This window comes from Salmo salar, unplaced genomic scaffold, assembly GCF_905237065.1.
Source record: "Salmo salar unplaced genomic scaffold, Ssal_v3.1, whole genome shotgun sequence".
NCBI lineage: Eukaryota > Metazoa > Chordata > Actinopteri > Salmoniformes > Salmonidae > Salmo > Salmo salar.
The window spans coordinates 430,502-445,000 of record NW_025548857.1 but is presented as its reverse complement, the minus strand read 5'-3'; the positions used below and the strand labels follow the sequence as shown (position 1 = coordinate 445,000).

Genomic DNA, 14,499 nt, shown 5'->3' with positions numbered 1-14,499 from the left:
TAATAATAATAATAAGTCAGTTTGTTAAGGTAGTTATAGACAGAACAACAACAATAATAATAATAATAATAATAAGTCACTGTTTGTTAAGGTAGTTATAGACAGTACAGCAACAATAATAACAATAATAATAATAAGTCACTGTTTGTTAAGGTAGTTATAGACAGTACAGCAACAATAATAACAATAATAATAATAATAATAATAATAAGTCACTGTTTGTTAAGGTAATTATAGACAGTACAGCAACAATAATAATAATAATAATAACAATAACAATAATAATAATAAGTCACTGTTTGTTAAGGTAGTAATAGACAGTACAGCAACAATAATAATAATAATAATAATAATAATAATAACAATAATAATAAGTCACTGTTTGTTAGTTATAGACAGTACAGCAACAATTATAATAATAATAAGTCACTGTTTGTTAAGGTAGTTATAGACAGTACAACAATAATAATAATAATAATAATAAATCTCTGTTTGTTAAGGTAGTTATAGACAGTACAGCAACAACAATAATAATAATAATAATAAGTCACTGTTTGTTAAGGTAGTTATAGACAGTACAGCAACAACAATAATAATAATAATAATAATAAGTCACTGTTTGTTAAGGTAGTTATAGACAGTACAGCAACAAGAATAATAATAATAATAATAATAAGTCACTGTTTGTTAAGGTAGTTATAGACAGTACAGCAACAATAATAATAATAATAATAATAATAATAATATTAAGTCACTGTTTGTTAAGGTAGTTATAGACAGTACAGCAACAATAATAATAATAATAATAATAAGTCACTGTTTGTTAAGGTAGTTATAGACAGTACAGCAACAATAATAATAATAATAATAATAATAATAATAATAATAATAATAATAAGTCACTGTTTGTTAAGGTAGTTATAGACAGAACAACAACAATAATAATAATAATAATAATAATAATAATAAGTCACTGTTTGTTAAGGTAGTTATAGACAGTACAGCAACAACAATAATAATAATAATAATAATAATAAGTCACTGTTTGTTAAGGTAGTTATAACCAGTACAGCAACACAAGGCCATGTCTCACACGTATTTGTATTCACTAACAGTAGGCTATTTATTGTCTTTCAATCTGTTCTTTTCTAAACGTATCTGAGAATGTAGACAGAAGGGCTAAAACGAACATGATTGATCCGAGGAGGAAATTGTTGATCCATTCAGAAAGGTTTTTTGCATCAAGTGAGAGAGGTTATATTATGTAAAGTAGACTAGGTTATAATGTATAATAGCAGTTTGTTTTTTGATATGCAGATCAAGGTCTATACCTCGGCTATAGCCTACATATCATAGATGACCAGCCTAAACCTGTTCAGATCAACATAATGTTATAGTCCTACCAGTAGCAGGACAGAGAATGTACTGTATATAACCTACATATCATAGATGACCAGTCTAAACTTGTTCAGATCAACATAATGTTATAGTCCTACCAGTAGCAGGACAGAGAATGTACTGTATATAACCTACATATCATAGATGACCAGTCTAAACCTGTTCAGATCAACATAATGTTATATTCCTACCAGTAGCAGGACAGAGAATGTACTGTATATAACCTACATATCATAGATGACCAGTCTAAACTCGTTCAGATCAACATAATGTTATAGTCCTACCAGTAGCAGGACAGAGAATGTAGTGTATATAACCTACATATCATAGATGACCAGTCTAAACCTGTTCAGATCAGTTCACATAATGTTATAGTCCTACCAGTAGCAGGACAGAGAATGTACTGTATATAACCTACATATCATAGATGACCAGTCTAAACCTGTTCAGATCAACATAATGTTATAGTCCTACCAGTAGCAGGACAGAGAATGTACTGTATATAACCTACATATCATAGATGACCAGCCTAAACCTGTTCAGATCAGTTCACAGAGAACATCAGGTTTGTCAGCATGATAAGTGATCATAGCCTTATAATAGTTTGTAGGTAGTCTAGACCAACAGTACGAGAGTCTGCCCGTCTTTCCTACATACCAACACATTTATTCAATGTTACCGAGAAATATGTGCCACAGTTTCAACAACCATTTTTGTAACTGCGTAGGCTACACACTTACTTTCACGTTCATATGAGGAAATCACAAAACTTCTGACAGTCACTGGTGCAGCCGCCTGTTTTCTTGCAGATGAAGTAGCTTTCACAGGCAACTCATTCAACCAGCCTAAACAACAGTAAATACAAGATGTCAAATGGTCAAAAGTGAATCTCAATATAGCCATATACATTAGAGAGAGGTATATTGCTGCAGATGTTGGATCTTAATTTGAGCCGGTTTGCTACACTAGGAAAATAATCCTGCAGAAACAGGACATTTCAATTATTGTGTGGATTATAATTAATGAACAGTTTTAAAATGGAAAAGTGGAATTTATCATCTTCAGAAACCTTTTCTAAAGTTTAATTACACTCAAATACACTACAAGTTTAGTTTTTCTGCATCAGGGTGATCAAATTAAGATCCTACATCTGTACAGAGTTTATGTCTTTATCTGAAAAGGGCAGTTTGAGTTATTAGCAATAACATTGCAACTGTCAGCTGATGTAAACCTCTGTGATTGGATGTTATAGACCCCCATTCATATCCCCATGTACAATTATGTGTACAGATGTAGGATCTTAATTTGATCACCCCCCACTGCAGAAGAACTTTCCAGCAATGCAGGAAATGTAAAACTTGTAGTGTATTTGAGGTTTAAAAAGGCTTCGAAGTTTGTAATTTCCACTTAGAAATTTCAGACTTGTGTTTTCCTTACGAAAAATGTAGTAACCCCTACAAAAATGTCCATTAATTATAATTCACATAATAATTCACATTTTTCTGTTGCTGCAGGAATATTTTCCTGCTGTAGTAAACTGGCTCAAATTAAGATCCTACATATGTACGTGCAAATGTACTTGGTGAATAAAGGTGATTGTGATTCTACAAAGGTTGAGTCTCTAGATTCCCTTGCTGCTCTGGAGAAATAATGACATGGTTGTCATGGTGATTTAAACTGGGACCTGGTTACCTCCCAACTCTGATGTCATTTGTTACATTTCACCCTGTTGATAAAGGCAGCTACAAGGATGAACCCAGAAGACACCTCTAAATCAACACTCACTGATATTATCCTGAAATCCTTTCACTCATATTGTGGTGTCTCTTCGTTTAACAGATAGTCTATGATATTAATATTGTAGCAAACAGTGGTGCAGGGCAGTGAACCCAGGTCGCTGGTGAACAAGGAAAACACCCTATGCATCGCACAAATAGGGTTAACCCAGTATTTATTTATTTATTTTACTAGGCAAGTCAGTTAAGAACAAATTCTTATTTTCAATGATGGCTTAGGAACAGTGGGTTAACTGCCTTGTTCAGGGGTAAACAACTGATTTTTACCTTGTCAGCTCAGAGATTTGATCTTGCAGCATTTCGGTTACTAATCCAACGCTCTAACTAACCACTAGAGCGTTGGAGCGCAGCTACCTGCCGCCCCAAGTAAGATTAATCCAGTATCAGTATTAATATAGTTAACCCAGTATCAGTATCAATAGTGTTAACCCAGTATCAGTATCAATAGTGTTAACCCAGTATCAATAGGGTTAACCCAGTATCAGTATCAATAGGGTTAACCCAGTATCAGTATCAATAGTGTTAACCCAGTATCAGTATTAATAGGGTTAACCCAGTATCAGTATTAATAGTGTTAACCCAGTATCAGTGTTAATAGTGTTAACCCAGTATCAATAGTGTTAACCCAGTATCAGTATTAATAGGGTTAACCCAGTATCAGTATTAATAGGGTTAACCCAGTATCAGTATTAATAGTGTTAACCCAGTATCAGTGTTAATAGTGTTAACCCAGTATCAATAGTGTTAACCCAGTATCAGTATTAATAGTGTTAACCCAGTATCAGTATCAATAGTGTTAACCCAGTATCAGTATCAATAGGGTTAACCCAGTATCAGTATTAATAGTGTTAACCCAGTATCAATAGGGTTAACCCAGTATCAGTATTAATAGGGTTAACCCAGTATCAGTATTAATAGTGTTAACCCAGTATCAGTATCAATAGGGTTAACCCAGTATCAGTGTTAATTAGTCCCGTGCTTCAGCTACTCAGACCCCTCACACATCCGGTCCATTCTGATGACCTCACAGACACCATACCACTTCTGACACCAATGTAGCAAACAGCTGGGCAGGGAAGTGAACCCAGGTCGCACCTGAACTATAGTATCTGAATATTGATATATTGAATTTGACTTGACCACATCCAGTCAGCTCCATTTTGTCTGATTAAACTGACACCAACCTGTCTCAGTAGTAGTAGACTGTTAGGAGTGTTTTACTGTCATTCACTATACTAACATTACACCAACCTGTCTCAGTAGTAGTAGACTGTTAGGAGTGTTTTACTGTCATTCACTATACTAACATTACACCAACCTGTCTCAGTAGTAGTAGACTGTTAGGAGTGTTTTACTGTCATTCACTATACTAACATTACACCAACCTGTCTCAGTAGTAGTAGACTGTTAGGAGTGTTTTACTGTCATTCACTATACTAACATTACACCAACCTGTCTCAGTAGTAGTAGACTGTTAGGAGTGTTTTACTGTCATTCACTATACTAACATTACACCAACCTGTCTCAGTAGTAGTAGACTGTTAGGAGTGTTTTACTGTCATTCACTATACTAACATTACACCAACCTGTCTCAGTAGTAGTAGACTGTTAGGAGTGTTTTACTGTCATTCACTATACTAACATTACACCAACCTGTCTCAGTAGTAGTAGACTGTTAGGAGTGTTTTACTGTCATTCACTATACTAACATTACACCAACCTGTCTCAGTAGTAGTAGACTGTTAGGAGTGTTTTACTGTCATTCACTATACTAACATTACACCAACCTGTCTCAGTAGTAGTAGACTGTTAGGAGTGTTTTACTGTCATTCACTATACTAACATTACACCAACCTGTCTCAGTAGTAGTAGACTGTTAGGAGTGTTTTACTGTCATTCACTATACTAACATTACATTTAATTTATCTACACACTTTACAATAATCCCTGGCAGGATTCTCACCTTGAAACTTCATTGCGATTTTTTTCTGTTCTGTTCTGTGTATTCTGATGGGTGAGGCCTGAGCTGGAATGTGAAGCTAACTGAAGCTGGCTAGCTTTAGAAAACCAGTATATCAAGCCTGTATCATAGTATACCCCTCAGGCTACGTTCAGGTTTCAGCAAGAGGCAGGTATCAACATGCCGAGTCGTAGGCAACAACCTGGGTTGTATTCATTAGTTTACTCCACAGCCAACAGTTTTAAGATGTTAAATAAAACATAAACCGTTTACTCTAAACGCTGTACAATGTGACCTAAACGGTTTCTGTTGCCGAAACGTTTTGCTACGGTGGGCACTAATGAATACACACAACCTGTTTTGAGGAAGTGTAAGTTGTTGTTAGTCTCTCGAACAATATTTATTTGTCTCTCTTTCACACAACATACCTCCCTGAGTGAAAGGAGTTAACTGTAGATTATAAAGAGAACATGTTTGTTTGCTGCTTGTTGTGTTTTAAGCCTGTTTTGAGAAGACAAGTCTATAGACCTATGATACAGTACACTCTTAGAATAAAGGGTTCCAAACGGGTCCTCCGGCCGTCCCCATAGGAGAACGCTTTTGGGTTCCAGGTAGAACCCTTCTGGCTTCCATGTAGAACCCTCTGTGGAAAGGGTTCTTCACGGAACCCAGAAGTGTTCTACCTAGTACCTAAAAGGGTTCTACAAAGGGTTCTCCTATGGGGACAGCCAAAGAACCCTTTTAGATTGTAGATAGTGTAGGAGCGATCACCCTGGGGCACACAGATGGGCACAGAACGAATTCACCCCACGCATCTAATTTATATCCAAAACATTTTAAGGAGAGTAGGACTATTATAACACTGTCCACCAAAAATATCATCAACTATATGAATACACACAACAATACCATCAACTATATTAATACACACAACAATATCATCAACTATATTAAGAAAAGTATGTTCAGTGGTTTCAAACCAAATTACACAGGAAAGAGGAGCTCATTGTAATTTAGAAAACAAATTTTACGATATTTTGAAAGACGATTTACAACTCATACATAATATATACAAATTGTAAAATAACCACAATATACGAATATATGAACAATATGTTTTTGAATTTGACTTGCCTACGCCCAGTTAGCGCCATTTTGTATGATTGAACTGTCACATAACTGTCCCAGGTGAAATGGACTTTTAGATCTGAGTGTTTTACTGTCATTCAGTATAATAAAATAAAACCATACATTTAATTTCTCTACACACTTTACAATAATCACTGGGAAGATTCTTACCTTGTAGCCTGAATTCACAGCCAGAACATGTCAAGTCATTGAGATATTTTCCGTTGTGCTGAGAGAGCAGCTTCCTGATAACAAGTGGCTCTGTATCTATGTTCTAGGTACAGTTGATCTTTGGATGCAATAATATCTGGTCAAAGTCTAGTGACACAACACCATAGTATATCATAAACATAACAGTAGTTTAACATTTGGCCAGTAAAGGCCATGGCATACTATAACATGTAGAATCATTATGATGGATCCAGGTTCATACTATAACATGTAGAATCATTATTATGGATCCAGGTTCATACTATAAAATGTAGAATCATTATGATGGATCCAGGTTCATACTATAACATGTAGAATCATTATGATGGATCCAGGTTCATACTATAACATGTAGAATCATTATGATGGATCCAGGTTCATACTATAACATGGAGAATCATTATGATGGATCCAGGTTCATACTATAACATGTAGAATCATTATGATGGATCCAGGTTCATACTATAACATGTAGAATCATTATGATGGATCCAGGTTCATACTATAACATGTAGAATCATTATGATGGATCCAGGTTCATACTATAACATGTAGAATCATTATGATGGATCCAGGTTCATACTATAACATGTAGAATCATTATGATGGATCCAGGTTCATACTATAACATGTAGAATCATTATGATGGATCCAGGTTCATACTATAAAATGTAGAATCATTATGATGGATCCAGGTTCATACTATAACATGTAGAATCATTATGATGGATCCAGTTTCATACTATAACATGTAGAATCATTATGATGGATCCAGGTTCATACTATAACATGTAGAATCATTATGATGGATCCAGGTTCATACTATAACATGGAGAATCATTATGATGGATCCAGGTTCATACTATAACATGTAGAATCATTATGATGGATCCAGGTTCATACTATAACATGTAGAATCATTATGATGGATCCAGGTTCATACTATAACATGTAGAATCATTATGATGGATCCATTTTCAGCCTTTACCCATTGCCCTTCATTCTCTAGACTTCCAGGTAATACATAGATCTCCACCAGGTGAATCTCCTTGCTGGATTCATGTTGAAACAGCTATGAACAGGTGATCTTGGTTGGCCACTTGTATATTACTCTAAATTATAAAGCCTGTCTTGTTGTTCTTCTTCTCTGCTGCAGATATAATGTCCAGCTTCTTGGACTTCTGAGACACGTGTGCTGTACAATGTATCACTGTGGCTTTAAATGCCATAAAATCCACTTTCTACACAAAGAGTGTATCCCAGTGCCGGAATTATAACATATATTGGGGGACACATCCAATATTGAAATATGCTCAAAATATCCCCCAATATATTGATATAAATAATATAAATAAATAAAAGATTTGCTGTGCTATTTCATTACTTTCAAATGTATTAAAAAGTGTAAAACTAGAATGTAATATGAGTGTTACGTAGGCTATATCACTGTCGATTGTGATGTTTTAACGTCAACGTCAATACGTCATTTTGCGCTGGAACTGTAATTGTGGAAATAAATAATATTTTGCTAAAAAGTGTCAGTAATTGCATGGAGTGGAAACAAAAGTTTTTGGTGAAAATGGACCGATTTGCGAGTGCTAATCAATCAACCATCACTAAAGTTACCTGGAACGTTAATTAGCCACACATTCACCCAGCGACCAACAATGGTGCTCACGGACGTATTCAACTAACGTTAATGTCTTTATTACGTTCTATTGGTCAGAAAGCCCAGGTGAAGTCTGAGTAAAGTGTCAATCATTTATGTTGTGCTGCATCTGTAATTTATGTAGACAGTAGTAGCTTTAATTTATTACATATTCCTATAGTATACTGTATAGCTGTTCTGTATAACTGTACTGTATAGGATACTGTATAGCTGTACTGTATAACTGTACTCTATAGTATACTGTATAGCTGTTCTGTATAACTGTACTGTATAGTATACTGTATAGTGTACTGTATAGCTGTACTGTATAACTGTACTCTATAGTATACTGTATAACTGTACTGTATAGTATACTGTATAGCTGTACTGTATAGGATACTGTATAGCTGTACTTCCTTATGATAAATAGCATTATTAGTGTTTGTTTGATTAAAGTGAAATCAGTTTTATTACAGTCAGCTTTCATTCACAGTGATGTCATCATGAGGAAGAGGAAGGGTGGCAGTGACCTTCATCAGTTTAGTAGAACAAGAGATGAGTCAACGTTTCTATAATAATCACCTGTCAGATGATAGAAGTCTACAGTAGAACAAGAGATGAGTCAACGTTTCTATAATAATCACCTGTCAGATGATAGAAGTCTACAGTAGAACAAGAGATGAGTCAATGTTTCTATAATAATCACCAGTCAGATGATAGAAGTCCACAGTAGAACAAGAGATGAGTAAATTTTTCTTGATATAATAATCATTGCCGTTCAGATTAGAAATGGTTAGTAATCCATTCCACATCATGGCAAGAAACACCACTTGTTTACTGATAATAATTATTTCATGTTCACTCTGGTGCGTTCAGAGAAAAGAGAGAGAGGGAGAGAGAGAGCATGAGGATGGTGACAGGGCAGGGAGAGAGAGAGCATGAGGATGGTGACAGGACAGGGAGAGAGAGAGAGCATGAGGATGGTGACAGGACAGGGAGAGAGAGAGCATGAGGATGGTGACAGGACAGGGAGAGAGAGAGCATGAGGATGGTGACAGGACAGGGAGAGAGAGAGCATGAGGATGGTGACAGGACAGGGAGAGAGAGAGAGAGAGCACGAGGATGGTGACAGGACAGGGATAGAGAGAGCATGAGGATGGTGACAGGACAGGGAGAGAGAGATCATGAGGATGGTGACAGGACAGGGATAGAGAGAGCATGAGGATGGTGACAGGACAGGGAGAGAGAGAGCATGAGGATGGTGACAGGACAGGGAGAGAGAGCATGAGGATGGTGACAGAACAGAGAGAGAGAGAGCATGAGGATGGTGACAGGACAGGGATAGAGAGAGAGCATGAGGATGGTGACAGGACAGGGAGAGAGAGAGAGCATGAGGATGGTGACAGGACAGGGATAGAGAGAGCATGAGGATGGTGACAGAACAGAGAGAGAGAGAGCATGAGGATGGTGACAGGACAGGGAGAGAGAGAGAGCATGAGGATGGTGACAGAACAGAGAGAGAGAGAGAGAGCATGAGGATGGTGACAGGACAGGGAGAGAGAGAGCATGAGGATGGTGACAGGACAGGGAGAGAGAGAGCATGAGGATGGTGACAGGACAGGGAGAGAGAGAGCATGAGGATGGTGACAGGACAGGGAGAGAGAGAGCATGAGGATGGTGACAGGACAGAGAGAGAGAGAGCATGAGGATGGTGACAGGACAGGGAGAGAGAGAGCATGAGGATGGTGACAGAACAGAGAGAGAGAGAGCATGAGGATGCTGACAGGGCAGTGAGAGAGAGAGAGCATGAGGATGCTGACAGGGCAGTGAGAGAGAGAGAGCATGAGGATGCTGACAGGGCAGTGAGAGAGAGAGAGCATGAGGATGGTGACAGAACAGGGAGAGAGAGAGCATGAGGATGGTGACAGGACAGGGAGAACAGGTGACATGGAGGTGAGGGAGAAAAGGAGCAAATATTGATGGTTAAGACTGAATAATGACATCACAACAGTCTAATCCTAATGTTAATTTAAACTGAGATATTCCTCTAAGTATGGCTCCTCGTGTGTTTCAGATAATACATTCAAGCAGAGAGAGAGAGTTTGAGACAATGAGAGAGAGAGAGAGAGAGAGAGAGAGAGAGAGAGAGAGAGAGAGAGAGAGAGAGAGAGAGAGAGAGAGAGAGAGAGAGAGAGAGAGAGAGAGATGAAGGTGCAGGACAGGGAGGGGAGGAGCTAGTAATGGTATAACGATTATACTGGTCTCCATTACAACCTTGTCAAATAGGACACTCTACTTTCAGGAGTAATGGTATAAAGATTATACTTGTCTCCATTACAAACCTGTCAAATAGGAATCTCTGCTTTCAGGGGAAATGGTTTAAAGATTATACTTGTCTCCATTACAACCCTGTCAAATAGGACACTCTACTTTCAGGAGTAATGGTATAAAGATTATACTGGTCTCCATTACAAACCTGTCAAATAGGAATCTCTGCTTTCAGGGGAAATGGTTTAAAGATTATACTTGTCTCCATTACAACCCTGTCAAATAGGACACTCTACTTTCAGGAGTAATGGTATAAAGATTATACTTGTCTCCATTACAAACCTGTCAAATAGGAATCTCTGCTTTCAGGGGAAATGGTTTAAAGATTATACTTGTCTCCATTACAACCCTGTCAAATAGGACACTCTACTTTCAGGAGTAATGGTTTAAAGATTATACTTGTCTCCATTACAACCCTGTCAAATAGGACACTCTACTTTCAGGAGTAATGGTATAAAGATTATACTGGTCTCCATTACAGCCCCTCCTTAAACGGGGTCATCTGTTTCTATTGTGCTAAATACACTGCTCAAAAAATAAAGGGAACACTAAAATAACACATCCTAGATCTGAATGAATGAAATCATCTTATTAAATACTTTTTTCTTTACATAGTTGAATGTGCTGACAACAAAATCACACAAAAATAATCAATGGAAATCCAATTTATCAACCCATGGAGGTCTGGATTTGGAGTCACACTCAAAATTAAAGTGGAAAACCACACTACAGGCTGATCCAACTTTGATGTAATGTCCTTAAAACAAGTCAAAATGAGGCTCAGTAGTGTGTGTGGCCTCCACGTGCCTGTATGACCTCCCTACAATGCCTGGGCATGCTCCTGATGAGGTGGCGGATGGTCTCCTGAGGGATCTCCTCCCAGACCTGGACTAAAGCATCCGCCAACTCCTGGACAGTCTGTGGTGCAATGTGGCGTTGGTGGATGGAGCGAGACATGATGACCCAGATGTGCTCAATTGGATTCAGGTCTGGGGAACGGGCGGGCCAGTCCATAGCATCAATGCCTTCCTCTTGCAGGAACTGCTGACACACTCCAGCCACATGAGGTCTAGCATTGTCTTGCATTAGGAGGAACCCAGGGCCAACCGCACCAGCATATGGTCTCACAAGGGCTCTGAGGATCTCATTTCGGTACCTAATGGCAATCAGGCTACCTCTGGCGAGCACGTGGAGGCCCCCCAAAGAAATGCCACCCCACACCATGACTGACCCACTGCCAAACCGGTCATGCTGGAGGATGTTGCAGGCAGCAGAACGTTCTCTACGGCGTCTCCAGACTCTGTCATGTCTGTCACATGTGCTCAGTGTGAACCTGCTTTCATCTGTGAAGAGCACAGGGCGCCAGTGGCGAATTTGCCAATCTTGGTGTTCTCTGGCAAATACCAAACGTCCTGCACGGTGTTGGGCTGTAAGCACAACCCCCAACTGTGGACGTCGGGCCCTCATACCACCCTCATGGAGTCTGTTTCTGACCGTTTGAGCAGACACATGCACATTTGTGGCCTGCTGGAGGTCATTTTGCAGGGCTCTGGCAGTGCTCCTCCTGCTCCTCCTTGCACAAAGGCGGAGGTAGCTGTCCTGCTGCTGGGTTGTTGCCCTCCTACGGCCTCCTCCACGTCTCCTAATGTACTGAATTATTGTATGGATTATAATTAATGAACAGTTATAAAATGAGTATGTGGAATTTATCATCTTCAGAAACCTTTTCTAAAGTTTAATTACACTCAAATACACTACAAGTTTAGTTTTTCTGCATCAGGGTGATCAAATTAAGATCTTACATCTGTACAGAGTTTATGTCTTTATCTGAAAAGGGCAGTTTGAGTTATTAGCGATAACATTGCAACTGTCAGCTGATGTAAACCTCTGTGATTGGATGTTATAGACTCGCATACATATCCCCATGTACAATTATGTGTACAGATGTAGGATCTTAATTTGATCACCCCCCACTGCAGAAGAACTTTCCAGCAATGCAGGAAATGTAAAACTTGTAGTGTATTTGAGGTTTAAAAAGGCTTCTGAAGTTTGTAATTTACACTTAGAAATTTCAGACTTGAGTTTTCCTTACGGAAAATGTAGTAACCCCTACAAAAATGTCCATTAATTATAATTCACATAATAATTCACATTTTCTGTTGCTGCAGGAATATTTTCCTGCTGTAGTAAACTGGATCAAATTAAGATCCTACATATGTACGTGCAAATGTACTTGGTGAATAAAGGTGATTGCGATTCTACAAAGGTTGAGTCTCTAGATTCCCTTGCTGCTCTGGAGAAATAATGACATGGTTGTCATGGTGATTTAAACAAGGACTGGTTACCTCCCAACTCTGATGTCATTTGTTACATTTCACCCTGTTGATAAAGGCAGCTACAAGGATGAACCCAGAAGACAACTCTAAATCAACACTCACTGATATTATCCTGAAATCCTTTCACTCATATTGTGGTGTCTCTTCATTTAACAGATAGATTGAACAGATTGGAGCCGCCACAAGTAGTAGTGTTAACCCAGTATCAGTATCAATAGGGTTAACCCAGTATCAGTATCAATAGGGTTAACCCAGTATCAGTATCAATAGGGTTAACCCAGTATCAGTATGAACAGGGTTAACCCAGTATCAGTATCAATAGGGTTAACCCAGTATCAGTATCAATAGGGTTAACCCAGTATCAGTATGAACAGGGTTAACCCAGTATCAGTATCAATAGGGTTAACCCAGTATCAGTATCAATAGGGCCCAGTATCAGTATCAATAGGGTTAACCTAGTATCAGTATCAATAGGGTTAACCCAGTATCAGTATAAATAGTGTTAACCCAGTATCAGTATTAATAGGGTTAACCCAGTATCAGTATTAATAGTGTTAACCCAGTATCAGTATCAATAGGGTTAACCCAGTATCAGTATCAATAGGGTTAACCCAGTATCAGTATTAATAGTGTTAACCCAGTATCAGTATCAATAGGGTTAACCCAGTATCAGTATTAATAGTGTTAACCCAGTATCAGTATCAATAGGGTTAACCCAGTATCAGTATCAATAGGGTTAACCCAGTATCAGTATCAATAGTGTTAACCCAGTATAAGTATTATTAGGGTTAACCCAGTATCAGTATCAATAGGGTAAACCCAGTATCACTATTAATAGGGTTAACCCAGTATCAGTATCAATAGTGTTAACCCAGTATCAGTATCAATAGGGTTAACCCAGTATCAGTATCAATAGTGTTAACCTAGTATCAATAGGGTTAACCCAGTATCAGTATCAATAGTGTTAACCCAGTATCAGTATTAATAGGGTTAACCCAGTATCAGTATTAATAGTGTTAACCCAGTATCAGTATCAATAGTGTTAACCCAGTATCAGTATCAATAGTGTTAACCCAGTATCAGTATCAATAGTGTTAACCCAGTATCAATAGGGTTAACCCAGTATCAGTATTAATAGTGTTAACCCAGTATCAGTATTAATAGGGTTAACCCAGTATCAGTATCAATAGGGTTAACCCAGTATCAGTATTAATAGGGTTAACCCAGTATCAGTATCAGTAGGGTTAACCCAGTATCAGTATCAATAGTGTTAACCCAGTATCAGTATTAATAGGGTTAACCCAGTATCAGTATCAATAGGGTTAACCCAGTATCAGTATCAATAGTGTTAACCCAGTATCCGTATTAATATGGTTAACCCAGTATCAGTATCAATAGGGTTAACCCAGTATCAGTATCAATAGGGTTAACCCAGTATCAGTATCAATAGTGTTAACCCAGTATCAGTATTAATAGGGTTAACCCAGTATCAGTATCAATAGTGTTAACCCAGTATCAGTATTAATAGGGTTAACCCAGTATCAGTATCAATAGGGTTAACCCAGTATCAGTATTAATAGGGTTAACCCAGTATCAGTATCAATAGAGTTAACCCAGTATCAGTATTAATAGGGTTAACCCAGTATCAGTATCAATAGGGTTAACCCAGTATCAGTATCAATAGGGTTAACCCAG

At 37.9% G+C, this 14,499-nt stretch overlaps 1 long non-coding RNA gene across 1 annotated transcript in view; it reads right to left on the bottom strand.

Moving 5' to 3' along the window:
- Positions 1-6,641, bottom strand: part of LOC123733384 (uncharacterized) — a 7,201-nt gene extending 560 nt beyond the window's left edge. Inside the window, exons 1-2 of the long non-coding RNA XR_006763753.1 lie at positions 6,454-6,641; positions 2,139-2,243 (exon numbers count right to left, since the gene is read on the bottom strand). This is a non-coding gene — a long non-coding RNA (uncharacterized lncRNA). The remainder of the gene's footprint in view (positions 1-2,138; positions 2,244-6,453) is intronic.
- Between the last annotated feature and the right edge of the window lie 7,858 nt (positions 6,642-14,499).